This window comes from Sorex fumeus, unplaced genomic scaffold (genome assembly GCF_029834395.1).
Source record: "Sorex fumeus unplaced genomic scaffold, SorFum_2.1 ptg000054l, whole genome shotgun sequence".
Taxonomy (NCBI): Eukaryota; Metazoa; Chordata; class Mammalia; order Eulipotyphla; family Soricidae; genus Sorex; species Sorex fumeus.
In genome coordinates this window covers 39,685,528-39,699,872 of record NW_026606111.1, presented here as the reverse complement: position 1 = coordinate 39,699,872, position 14,345 = coordinate 39,685,528, and the positions used below count along the sequence as shown (strand labels likewise).

The 14,345-nt window shown below is 38.8% G+C and overlaps 1 pseudogene; it reads right to left on the bottom strand.

Annotated features, from left to right (window-relative positions):
- Positions 1-11,684: 11,684 nt before the first annotated feature.
- On the bottom strand, positions 11,685-11,810 carry LOC130033882 (uncharacterized; annotated as a pseudogene).
- Between the last annotated feature and the right edge of the window lie 2,535 nt (positions 11,811-14,345).

Genomic DNA, 14,345 nt, shown 5'->3' with positions numbered 1-14,345 from the left:
TATGGTCTGGAGTGATAGCACAGTGGGTAGGGTGTTTGCCTTGCACATGGCTGACCCGGGTTCGATTTCTCTGCCCCTTTCAGAGAGCCCAGCAAGCTACCAAGAGTATCCCACCAGCATAGCAAAGCCTGGCAAGCTACCTGTGACGTATGTGATATACCAAAAACAGTAACAAGTCTCATAATGGAGACATTAATGGGCCCCCTTGAGCAAATCGATGAACAACGGGAGGACATTGACAGTGACAATGACAATTTTTATTATAGTTTAATTACCATGATTACAATGGTATTGATGATATTTATGGTAATGATGTACAATGTCAATGTCACAACACCCCATCACCACCACCAAAGTACCAAAGTGCCCAAGTTCCTCCACCATGGTCCTGATGTCATCACTAGTGACTTGTTCATCATCCCTCTCTCCACCCACTGCCTCTCTTAATGGTAATCTGAGTTTTGTAATAAAAGACCAAGGATATGTCACTATTTAGTACTCTCCATTCCCTTGTTTTTTCTATCACAAACTAATATGGTCAACTGGCAATAACCCTTCTTTCTGTGACTGTGAGTTGTTTATTTGTTATGTATTTTTTAATTTTTTGACTCTACTTCATATTCTCCACGCATCCAAACTTTGTGAAGTATGCCTTTTATCTACACACATGAAATGACGTGTGAAGTATGCTTTAACCATAACCATGAAATAAGGTTTCTTTTTGTGAAAATTAGGGAAGATGGATTGAGCTTCACATCTTAGCTTCCACAGAGCTGACAGGGAATATTAACTCCACGACACAGATCAAAACTAAAATCCTAGTACAAACTTATAGCCAGAGGTGATATAAGGAAAGCCCCTATGTCTCTATTCGATTCTTATATAAACACAAAGTGAGCCAAGTTGGCTATGATTTACACATAGTTTGATCTCAAGACATACAGAAATTATTTCTACTTTACTTGTGATATTACTCCACTCCAATGCTCTTTGTTTTGATTTTTTCATATGCAAAAATGAAAGGAAAACAGGGGGTGTTCCAGGATTTAAATCCTAAATAATCTTATTGCAGATCTTACTATTGTAATATTAGTATTGACCTTATTTATCTTTTTTCCCCTTAATTTCTTTCATTCCCTACAAGAAACTACTATGGTAACAGTACCGCTAAAAATGACATTTTAATCTTCATGGAGATGAAGAACTAAGTGAATATTAGTTGAATTAATCTTACTCATCAAGAATTTTGGGGAAAAAAAAAGAAAGAACCATTTTGATTTTATTTCGTTTGTTACACTAATTCACTTCAAAACGGATTACTTTTCTTCCTGATATAAATTTCTTTCTACAAACTGTGGCTTTTATAATGTATATAAGTGCAAAAATTTAATTAAATTCAATAATTACTTACTTTGGTTCTTTCCTGCACTAACATTGTTGATTATGGTTGATCATTCATGAAATAACCTGAAATTCTCTTTACCATGCCCAGTTCTTTTAGATCCTTACATGCATTTATTTTTCTTTTCAGTTTCTTTCATGAACCATCCTTCACCTCTGCCTCCTCTGCCATAAACATTGTAATTACACCCAATGTTTTACTACTTATCTGCTATCAGTTTTAACCTTTATACCCCTGAATTATGAAACTATTTATTCAGCTGTTAGTTGGGCATCTATATAGCAAAAATTAAATCCAAATAAATTCATTATTCCTCCCTAAAACTGGCTTTTTATCTGTTATTTTCAATCTTGTTTGGGTATAATACAAGATTTCTTGTTCTTTAAGTAGAAGCCAGTCTTTCACATTCCCTTTTTCTCTTACTTCTGACCCTTATAATAAACTGATGATTTCCTAGCATTTTGAATATGTATATTTCTAGTTACAGTTATTTATAATAGTGAATTTTGTTTACTACATAATGTTTAGAAAATTCTTACAATATATGCTTATATAAGCAAATATTGGATCATAATTCTGGAGCGATAGCACAGCGGGTAGGGTGTTTGCCTTGCATGCAGTCGACATGGCAGACCTGAGTTCGATTCTTCCACCCTGGAGGAGAGGTCTCACTTGCCCCTCCTCCAGGGTGCCCGAAATGAAACAGCAACAGAGTGACTTTTCTAATTTATTAACACGTTGTATTTACTTATTCATATCTTTATTCTTAGCAAAATTTCAATTTTCAGGGTCTTGATGAAGAAGTCTGACCATCTCATAGGTGGGAGGCCACACAATCTTTTGCCGCCCTGTGGAATCCAGTCGGTAATGGCTCTAGTCCTGCGGTCATATCCAAATCTCATTACGTGTCCAGCCCATCTGATTTTCGATACCTAGGCAAACCAGACAGCATCCCTGATTCTTGACAGTCAACGGCGGTCAGAACTTCGAATTCTTTCTCTCATTTGAGTGAAGCATGATACTCCACACATAGCTCTTTTGACTCCTCTTTGGGAGACCCAAATAGCGTGCTCATCCTGTTTTTGTAGGGACCAAGTCTCTGAGGTGTAAGTTAATGCAAGAAGAACAGTGGAATCAAAGAGATATACCCAGAGCTGGAGGTTCTTTATCACCTTAGCCTATTTCTTCGATGCTCTTGAGGGTGTTCCAAGCCGCTCTCTTCCTCCTGTGCAACATAGGTGTCAGGTCATTTGTCATGTTGACTTCTTGACCTAGGTACACATAACTGTTGCATTCGGAGATGTTCGTCTCGTTGAGAGTGAATGAAATGTCAGGAATGAGAACGTTTCTCATGAACATTGTCTTTGTGAGATTCAGCTGTAGTCCGACCTTTACACACTCATGGTCGAAGTCGGCCAGCATTTGTGCTACATGGCTAATGTTTGGTGTTATTAGAATGATGTCATCAGCGAAGTGGAGGTGGTGTAGTTGCAGACCATCTATCTTCACACCCATTCCTTCCGATTCCAGTCGTCTCATGATGTTCTCGAGGGTGGCACTAAAGAGTTTCGGTGAAATGCTATCACCCTGCCGAACCCCTCTCTTGACATGGATTATCACTTCCTTGTAGAATGGTGAGATCCTGGTAGTGAATCCGCAGTACAGCTCACAGAGGATCCCGATGTATTGAGTTTGAATGCCCTAATTGGCTAGAGCTTCAATGACCGTTTCAGTCTCAACATCAAAGACCTTCTTTAAATCAATGAATGTTAGACAAAGTGGCATCTTGAACTCCCGAGAAACCTCGGTGAGCTTGGTTATCGTGTGGATATGTTAATCATGCTGAATCCTTTGTGGAAGCCAGCTTGTACTTCATCTAGTATTCTGCCAATCCTATTCAAGATGACTCGAGTAAACAGCTTGCAGATGACAGATAACAGGCAGAGTGGGCGGTAGTTGCCAATGTCGTGGATGCCTCCCTTCTTGTACAGTAGAACAGTTCTGTTGCTTTTCCATTGGGACGGAACCTTGCATTCAGACAGGTAGCGTGTGATGAGACGAACCAGTGTATTGTTGAGCACTGACGGCAGGTTCTTCAGATGTTCGGGTCTGACCTTGTCTGGTCTGGGTGCTATTCGCTTCTTTACCGATGAAATGGTGTGTTGGATTTCAGAAGGGAGAACGTTGGGAAGGACATATCCATTCTGCAGAATTTGGTTATGTGGGCAGGTGGACGTGGCTATCGAAGAGATCTGAGTAGAAGTCATGGATAATCTTCTCCATTGCCCTTCTGGAAGATATGATAGATCCATCAGGATGTCAGAGGGCAGTCATCTTGGGCTTGTAGTTGGCGAAGGATAAGCGGGCATTGCAAATGCTTTTCCCAGCTTCTGCCACTTCTGTTCAGCCCCATCTGCTGCCCTTTTCTCTTTTAGGTCTTCCTTTATCACTTCTCTGCACTGCTTTGCGAGCTCAGACATTTGCTTGCGGTTGCCTAAGGCTTGTGCCAAGCCACATTGGTGAATGAGCTAGAGAGTTTTCAAAGACAGGCATCTTTTTTTGGCCATCTCTCGGTGTTCCTTGCAAAATCATGGAGGTGCTGAACCAGTCGATCATATTCCTAGTTAATGTTGTCAATGATGGCATCTTCCCATGTTGCGGTAATAGTGCCAAAGAGCTCCGAGTTGGTGGTCGTTCCGGGAGTTCTCTTCTTAAACTTTGCAGTCCTTTCTCCCTGCTCTGTGAAGTAGAAATTTGCACTAAGGAGACAGTGGTCCGATCCTGTTTGGAATTTTGGGACAACAGTGACATCGGTCAGGCAAGATTATCGATTGAATATGATGTGGTCAATTTCATGGTGGAACCGTCCACTGGGAGACTCCCATGTCCAACATTTAGATACGGTCTTCTGGAATTGTGAGTTACCATGGATAGTCTTGGTCGACATGATGAACTCAGTCTCTCACTCTGTTCGTTCCATTCTAGGCCATGGGTCCCAATGTGGAGTTCTTTAGCTGATCTTCTCGGTCCTATCTTGGCATTAAAATCACTGACAATGATCTTATAGAATGTGTCTGATAATCTCGTTAATTTTGTTTATTCTTTCAAAAGCCAACCTTTTGTCATTGATCTTTTGTAATATGTTTTGAATATGATTCTCTTAATTGATTAATTTCTTCAGAATTGATTTATTTTCTTGCTCTTATTTTGCAGACAATATGTATAGAGAGTAGTAGGAACTAAGGTGAATATTTATTATGAATCTAATGGTTATAACTTTTCCTAGCAGGCTGTTATTCATGTGGGGAATTTATTAATTTTAATAGTTTCACTGAGCATGAATTTTGCGACTTAGTTATTTTAATGTAACAGACTGCAAATTAGTATAGTAGAAAATAACTCTTATTTTCTTAGTGCAAGTCTTCAATCTCTGGGATAAGAGCAAACATTTATAATCGCAGTGGTTCTAAATATTAATACCAGTGATTCTAAATATCTCCCATATGTCTTTGATCCATCCTTTGTTTAAAACAGACTATATTCTGTATAATAGACAAATTTCAGCAATTTTACTTCCTCTAAGTGGTGAGTACCACATTTGTTTTTCTTTGTTTCTACTGGTGTCAGTAAACTAAATCTGTTATATTCTACAGTCTTAGCCTTAGCATGACTTTATATCTAACTCTGAGGTGTGAGTGCTCTTAATATTTCTCGTATTTCTCTAAAGACCTCTTTTTTATAAACTGTCATGTGTTTATTTATTTAGTTTTTTATTTGAATCACCATGATCTACAGTTACAGAGCTTTCATGTTTGAGTTTCAGTCATACAGTGATCCAATAGCCATCCCTCCACCAGTGTATATTTTCTACCATCAATGACCTCTTAACTCTGCCTGTGTCTTTGAAGAGACATGGGTAAAAACTATTCTGTTTTTTAAATATAGTATTGCAGATCTTTGTGTTCGCAGTTCCCGAATGTTAGCTAATTTCCTAAATCTCCCCCAGTGATAAATGGGCTTTGCTATGTTCAATCAGGGTAGATAATGTGAATCTCCTACATATCCCTTACAAATTCAACTCCTTGTAATGAGTTAGGGTGCCTTCTGATCTTTTCTGATAGGCATGGTATTTATTTTTAATCCTCTTCCATGTCTACTTGCAGAATCTCCTGCCCCCATGCCTGGCTGACCTAGCCAAGGCCCCTTGGAGAGGGATGGGTTGAGTTTCCCTCCCCACCCCAAGTAGAGCCCTGCAGCCGAAGATCTCCAGAACCAGCCACAACTATGCTGAGACCACTCTCCACACACATGAAGGTACCGACAGAGGAACAAAGGCATACGGGTCCCAGGGCTGAGATCGCCAAGCCTGCTCAGATTGGGGCTGAGCATCCTCCACCTAGATCCTCCATCTTCCAGTAGGCAGGGTTCACACCCACCAATTGCTCTCCAGCACCACGTAATCCCACAATGGCCAAGACCCAGAGACTCTAAAATCCAGCTCCCGGAAGAGAGCAGCGCAGAATCTCCTGTCCCTGTGCCTGGCTGTCTTCGCTGGGCCCCCCTTGGAGGGGGGCGGGTTGAGTTTCCCTCCCCGCCCTGAGCAGAGCCCCGGCAGCCGGCATCTTATTATCTCATTCTTGCTTTGGACAACCTGGCAGGCTACCGAATGTAAACTGCCCACACGGCAGAGTCTGGCAAACTCCCGGTGGTGTACCCAATATGCCAAATACCAGTAACAATGATGGGTCTCATTCTCCTAACCCTGAAAGAGCCTTGGCACTTTTTAAAATCTCAGGGCTAGGATGAAGGAGACGTTACTTGTGCCTGCTCGAGGCAATTGATGAACAACAGGATGATCATGATCGTGATTCATATCTACTAATATTCATTCAGCTCGGGTGGTAATCAGTGTGAAAATTCATATAATATAAGAAATAAGCCTATTATATTGCTTTATTTGTGCGACTCATCAAAGCTATAAAAATTTCATATTTCATGTCCATGCCCAGGACACCAGCTCTTCAGATTTCCACACTGACTCCAATAATTCTTATGAGCAACTAGTAGATGACAATGTTAAATTGCTAGAGTGTTTGCAGATTCTCCCTGTTCTCAGCATTTAAATAATTCTTTTTTTTTTTTTTTTTTGGCTTTTTGGGTCACACCCGGTGATGCACAGGGGTTAATCCAGGTTCATGCACTCAGCAATCACTCCTGGCGGTGCTCAGGAGACCATATGGGATGCTGGGAATCAAATCTAGGTCGGCCATGTTCAAGGCAAAAACCTTACCCACTGTGCTATCACTCAGCCCCCAACATTTAAATATTCTTGATTATTTTGCTAACTTATACTCTGCCTAAAGATTTGTTAAATATTCAAGGTCTTTCTCTCCTTATTACACTTCCATGATTGACCTTTTCCTCCCATTTACTCTTCCATTGGAAAAATAGTTTGTATTTTTCAATTCTCTTTGGAAGAAATTGGTATGTGTTACAGTTCTCTATATATGGTTTCTTTAAAGTTTTTTGGACAGTCTAAAATGAAATAGGATGCATAGATTTATGATGAGCACTTTCTACTTAGGGTAGATTCACATTCTCTCTCTTTTTAATTGGATCACCAGAAGATTCACAAGTACAAAGTTGTTCATGATTGGGTTTCACTCATACAACAATGTTCCTCCACTGCTCTGTTCACCAGTCCACACTTCCCACCACCAACATCCTCAGTTTCCCTTCATCTACTTCATCTGCCTCTATCTCAGGCACTTTTATTTTCTCTCTCTCTCTCCCCTGTCTCTCTCTCTCTCTTCTCTCTCATCTCTACTTCCCAAGTAGAAGAATTTCTGTCTTCCTCTTCATTGTTTTATGATTTAGGTAATTATAGGGAATGTTGAAATGTACCAAATGACTTAAAAATGTACTAAAGTTGAGAGTTTCCTGCTGAGAAATATAATTTAGAAATATAAAGTTGGTTCTAATTCTAATTGCTTTCATCTTTTGCTTCAAAACATCATAAAAAAACATTAGCCAACTGGATTTCCTGCAGGGCTCTAGGCCCCAATATCATCAAGTCCTTTCCTCAGTCAGGACCACCACATGTGCATCCTTTATCTGTCTCTTTTACACACTCTTGCCTCCTGTGGAAAATTCCCGCATTTTTATCAACTCAAAGTTTTATTATGCCACTTCAAATGCCTTCCATAATTTCTAATCTATGTCTATTCTCCATTGCATTTCCCCCCATCTTTATTTCTTATTTCATATTAATTGTTAGGGGATGGGTGGAGGGGGACTTGGCAGTGCTCAGGGCTTACTTCTGGCTCTGTGCTCAGGGATCATTCCTGGTAATGCTGGGGGTGGGGCAGAATTCACCTAGTCCAACTGTATTCAAGGCAAGTGCCTTACCCACTATGTAATCTCTTGAGCCATATCCATAGTATCTTGATATAGTCCTCTATAGGTCTCCATCTCAATGTTTATAGCCGTCTGCCATTTATAGCCATATTTGGGTATTTATTTAAATAAATTCTTCCCACTTTTTTTTCACTGAATTGGAGACCACATCTAGATTTTTATATTTGTTTATTCTGCTCTTGATACATTTTAACTAGCAGCTAGCCTATTGCCTTTGACTTAGTAGTGTCTCAAATTTTGCTGAATGAATGAAATCCTTGTAATATAGAGTCAGAAGGAGAGGCAATAGTGCCTACGAGAATAAAAATTCAAGGCAAACTTCCAGGAAATTCCTGGCACAGACAATACTGAAGGCCACTTTTCAGAAATGAATTGCAAATCTAGGACGAAAATAGGCCATGTTTATGTTTGCCTTTTAAACAGACAGGGGTGGGGGTCTGGCGGGAGGCTAAAGCAATAGAAAAATGAGAAAGGATGCTGGTCTTGCAGGCAGCCAGATAGGTTCAATCCCTGGCACCCCATATGATATACCAAGCCTGTCGGGAGTAATTCCTGAACACAGAAGCAGGAGTGAATCCTGAACACTGCTAGGCATAGCCACGCCCCACCTGCAATAAAAATTAAGAAAAAAACTTGACACAAATCCCTAAGAATGAGTGAGAAGGTTAGGGGAATATTTCTTTGAGTTTATTTTCACATGTGAACTTGGTGGAAGAAACAGCCATATATATTTGAGATGAGGTGATGTAGCCTGACAACTTGATAGATAACTGTCTCAGTCCTCAACTATTTCAGCTAGCTATATGCTAGGACACATGTTGCTCTCTACAGGGATTTGCCATTAAGGTCTGTTTTTATAGAGTGAGATTTAATGTCAATCTGCCAGTACTGTTATTTCCAAGGATGAGAGAGGTTGCTAAGATAAACATTGACTCCCACATAATAATAGTAAACTGTGTTATTCTGTAGTTTTTTTTTCCAAAAAATAGGAATGTATGACTGGCATGCCATTGGTATTTGGTTTTACTCCCTGGACCCCAAAGGCTAGTCTAACCCTAGAAATCTCTTCCTGATTGTAGGATGTTGGCTTACAGTGAAATTTCTTTCCTAGAGAGGGTGTATCACAGAGTCTTATCTGTTCAAATAATGTTCTTGTTTGTTTTTTCCTATGGAATATTTGTTGGATTTCAGATCAGTTTCAGTGTCAAGTAATATAAAATCTTGGAAGCTTGGCTGTGCTGTGATAGTAGGAAGAAGTGAACATAAGTTCTCTCTATTCAGCCCTTTTGGTCCTGCCGCTTCTCAGCCTGCCTTCGATTTTTTCCAGTCCAGTTCTCATTTAATAGTCATAATGCTAACTCAAAAAATTATTTTTTGCTTGAATGTTTGTTGTATGCCTGATAAAAGAGTAGATCTTAATATAAGAAAAAAGTCACAATGATTCAAGAATAGGAAATAAAATGACTCACAAACCAACATAAAATAATGTTTTTCATTCCCGTATTTTGCATACAATTAAACATAACAACTCAGGATTAGACAGTGGGGACAAGAGCTGAAAAGAGAATATGTGTTTTGAAATTTTTTTTTGAATAGGCCTATGGTCTCTTGTTAATCTCAGAAGAACAGATAAATTATCATATTAAAATCACAAAACATTAAGAAAACTGATATAAATCAGATAGACATTCACAACATTTTTCTTATTAGTTACCTGGCACAACATTTGCTTTAGTGAAAAAAATAAAGGATAAAAGAGAATTTCTTTTTTGAAAGTAGTTTGTTCCATTTTAGGATGAATTAAAAATACTGGCCAGGCAAGAAATAAAAATCATTATTCCTCAAATTGATATTAAAGGAATTCTTAACTATCTTTATCCATGTTTCACCTCAAATATTTAAAAATCGGTTGCTACAAGAACAAAAACAACCGGTGCTGGCGCGGATGTGGTGAGAAAGGGACACTCCTTCACTGTTGGTGGGAATGCCGACTGGTTCAGCCCTTCTGGAAAGCAGTATGGATGATTCTCAAAAAACTAGAAATTGAGCTCCCATTTGACCCAGCAATACCACTCCTGGGAATATATCCCAGAGAGGCAAAAAAGTATAGCCGAAGTGACATCTGCAATTGTCTGTTTATTGCGGCACTCTTTACAATAGCCAGAATCTGGAAAAAACCTGAGTGCCCGAGAACTGATGACTGGTTGAAGAAACTCTGGCACATTTACACAATGGAGTACTATGTAGCTGTTAGGAAAGACGAAGTCATGAAGTTTACATACAAGTGGTACTACATGGAAAGTATCATGTTAAGCGAAATGACTCAGAAAGAAAGGGATAGACATAGAAAGATTGCATTCATCTGGGGGAACATAAAGTAACAAAATAGGAAACTAACACCCAAGTATGGCAGAGATTAGTACCAGGAATTTTACTCAATGACCTGGAGGACAACCACACATGTTAGGGGAAGGGGGAGCTCAGAAAGAGAAGGGAACACCAAATAAAGGGTGCTGGGAGGATCCGCCCATGATGGGAGAGCATGCTGAGGGTAGACTGTCGACCAAGCATGATTGCCACTCAATGCCTCTTTTGCTGACCATGGCACTCAAAAGGAGAGAGAGAGGGAAATGCCCTGCCACAGAGGCAGGGTGGGATAGGGGCTGGGGGGGGGGGGTGAGGGGATGCTGGGATCCGTGGTGGTGGGAAATGCGCACTGGTGGAGGGATGGGTGTTTGATCATTGTATAATCGAAACCCAAGCACAAAAATGTGTAAGTCTACAACTGTACCTCATGGTGCCTCACTATTAAAATAAATAAATAAATAAATAAAATAAAAAAAATAAAAATCGGTTGCTAAATGGTGGATGATCTGCAATGCAATGAATATAAGAAACATTTTCTCAGCACACTTTACATTCTTGACACAGACATTTAACTGCTGTTTGATTATCATCATTTTCTCCTATCATTCTCCCTACATTGCAAAATTCATCTTTTACTTTAACACTGCTTCTGGAATCATAACTTTGACTAAACACACAGTATTGTGCTTTCAAGCTTTGCACCTATTGGTTTGCTCTAGACTATAATAATCACTTCATGATGCCCACAGTTGGCTGTATTTGATATGCTGCTCTCTCTTGATAAGTGTGCCTCTGCAATCTGCACAGCACTGGATCCTGCCATCCTACTTCATTTGAAGCGTCTGTTTAGGAGGCTGATTCAGCCTCAACAGGAGTCAGGTTCATATACTTTTTCTCTCCTTTCAGGTTTATACTTTCTTCATACTGAATGTATGTGCATAGAATATGCTCAAGAACTGAGTTGAATAATGCTTCAACTGTAGCAACTATGGAGGGGTTTTTTTTGTCAGGTTTGAATGATTTTTTCCTTTTTTCATAAATATTGGTTTATAAGAGTTTAATAATAAATTTTTCTTGGTAAAATTTTCCCACACTAGACCTAGGACTAAAGTGTCAAAATCTATCACAGTCCTTCAGGGTCCTTCCAGTGCATACCTCTACATGCTTAGTAATCTGTTGTTGTTGTTGTTGTTGTTGTTAGAGTCTAATGATTTTTTTCATTGAACATCATTCATTACTTTCCTTTGCTTTTGTTTACATACATCATATGAAGATAATTCAGTATACTATAAGTATATTTTAAAATGTATCACAAGGGCTGGAGCAATAGCACAGTGGGTAGGGTGTTTGCCCTGCATGTGACCAACCTGGGTTCAATCCCCAGCATCCCATCTGGTCCCCCCAGCACTGCCAGGAGTAATTTTTCAGTGCAGAGCCAGGAGTAACCTTTGTGCTTCGCCAGGTGTGACCCAAAAAGCAAAAATAAAATAAAATAGAAATGTATCATAAGCACTTCTAAGATCAGACCTACAGATAGGTCTGGGGACACTACATGGTATTGCTATAACAAGTGATTAGTATGCCCTAATTACTTTAAAAACCATCACAGTGTGAATATTCATAGCAGAATGCAATATTTTTTATAATGAAGAATAAAATGGACTTTTAGCAGTTAGCCCTACAAAGTATAAGTAGATGTTGATTTACAATAATATCTTCCTGAAACCCACAAAAAGCTACAATGCAATGTTACTTCAACAAAGTAAAATAAAATAATACAATAATAACAACAACAGTAAGTTAAGGCTTGATAAATTAGATCCATTGGCTACAAACTTATCTTCTGAGTCTACTATACTATAATACATTTATATATAATAGAATCTCACATGATATAAATATACATAGTATTTTCAGCTTAGTGTTGCCTAATTTTAAGTAGTTTATAAAACTCAGTAATGTCTGGATCCTATAGAGACTCTATTAGAGTGGTGATAATTATAGTATCTATAGTATTCTGGAGTAGATAAATTTGGTAGAAACTCTTCAAGAAAATTTGGACCTCTCTTTTTATTAATTTATTTTTTATTTTATAAAGTTGCTCACAATATTTGATTAAATTTAATATTCGAACACCAATCCCACCACCATTACATCTTCCCACCACTGTATTTCGTATGTTTCCATCCTGAATCCTAACCCCTGCCTCAAAGGAGAACTGAAATAATTTATTTTGTATTGTTTGTTATGAAAAACTGCTGTAAATGTTACAAAAATTTCCTTAGAGGAAAGAGTATGAAGATTGTTGTATTTCACCCAGGGACTATTAAGAGATCACTAACATATTGTTAAAGGTTGAGTCTTGTGTTCATATATACATATATATATATATATCTGTAAAAAATATATTTTCTTCTAAGATTGGTTATTTCCTACTTTAAATCTCGTCAAATGTGGTGCGGTACTCTTGGAGTATGGGTGGTATGAGGTATGAGTTGTACCTCGGTCCAGGAATAGGTTCACTTGTGGGTGAGGTTCGGACCTAGGTTGTGGAGAGGCCGTGAGTATGGAAGCGGTTGAATTCTGGAGGGTTTCTGCTGCCAGGGCTGGGTCCCTTGGGCAGGGATGTTGTCTCACCAGCCCCACTTCCCGGGTGTCATGAATGAAACAGCCTGTCTCGGGGTCCAGCGACGTGGTTATTTGGACCTCTCTTTTCAAGATACTCTCCCTGGTCATTTCCTGATGCACTTTTTTCCCGTTTTTTTCTCCTTAAATTTTTGTCTGGGAATGACATCAAACCAGATAACCTTGCCAATATGATAAGTATAGCTGAATATCTGAGCATCCTTGGTAGTTGTACAATGTCTGGATGTTGTAGAGGATACAGGTTCAAGCCTAAAGTTAAGAAATCTTAAAGTACCTGTTCATATACACTCTACTTCCACTCAAAGGTAATTGACAGAGTCTACATTATTGGTAGTTTCCCTAGAACTTGATGGTACTATAATTCTGATTTATTCAGGAGCTTTTATGCCAACTTTCTTCAGGAAAAATAGCAATTTTTCAGAAATCCTCACAATGTCAATTGCAGTCTCCTTCTGTTTGATATGCTGCTCTCTCTTGATAAGTATGTCTGCAGCATGTACAGCAAAGGATCCTGCCATCATACTCCATTTGAAGCTTATGTATAGGTGGCTGATTCTGCTTCATCACGACTCATGTACACTGGGCATGGCTGTCTGGGGTTAATGTAAATACTCAATGAGTCCTTGCTGACATTGGTGAGCTTGTTTTTCACAGAAGATAGATGAGCATTGCATACTTTTTCACATAACAAAAGCATGGAGATAGCAGTGATGGTTGTGGTTATGGATGCTGATCTTGCACAGAAATTCTAAAGATAGAGACATCTTGTTGGTCATGTCTAGGATGAGCTGGGTGTTGAGAGATCATGAGTTTATAAAAAGTATTTACATAGACATTGCTGTGTTCAGGAAAAATGACACAGGTATTGTTGGCAGTGACTTTATACAGGAGAGAAAATGATAATCCAAAGGGAGATTCTGGAGAGAAAATGAGATTGTTGTGAATGATGATGATAGTGATGTTTATTAATGAAGATGATAGCTTATATTTGTATGAGAGTTTAGCATTTTGCAATCTACGTAGATTGAGTTTTGTATGCATATCTCCTGTGAATAAACTCAAGTGATATGATAATTAATCTTGTATTAAAGTGATCCAATGCATGGTTTCTAGTGTTTTTCTAGGAAAAACCTGTTAGCTTCAAAGGTAGAAAAGATATAACAAGGAACGTGTTGGCAACTTATAAATCAAGTTAATCATATCAATTTGAGAATTGCTGCATTTGTCCTGCTCCTCAGCGGGTAGTCAGAACATTTATTCCACGAACAGTCTGAGAAAACCATTAGATCAAGTCTCAAACAATTAATTCCGAGTACCAGAGATTTTTAGCATTTATTTAACCCCCTTAGCATTGTGGGTAGAACAATAGTTCTTTCCACCTGAGGATGCATTTGATTTTTAGCAATATTTTAGAATAAAGGCCAAAAGCACAAGAAATTTAATGGGGATGCTAATGATTCATCTGTATTTGCACTATACAAACCAGGACAATTAAAGGTGACTCCATACACAA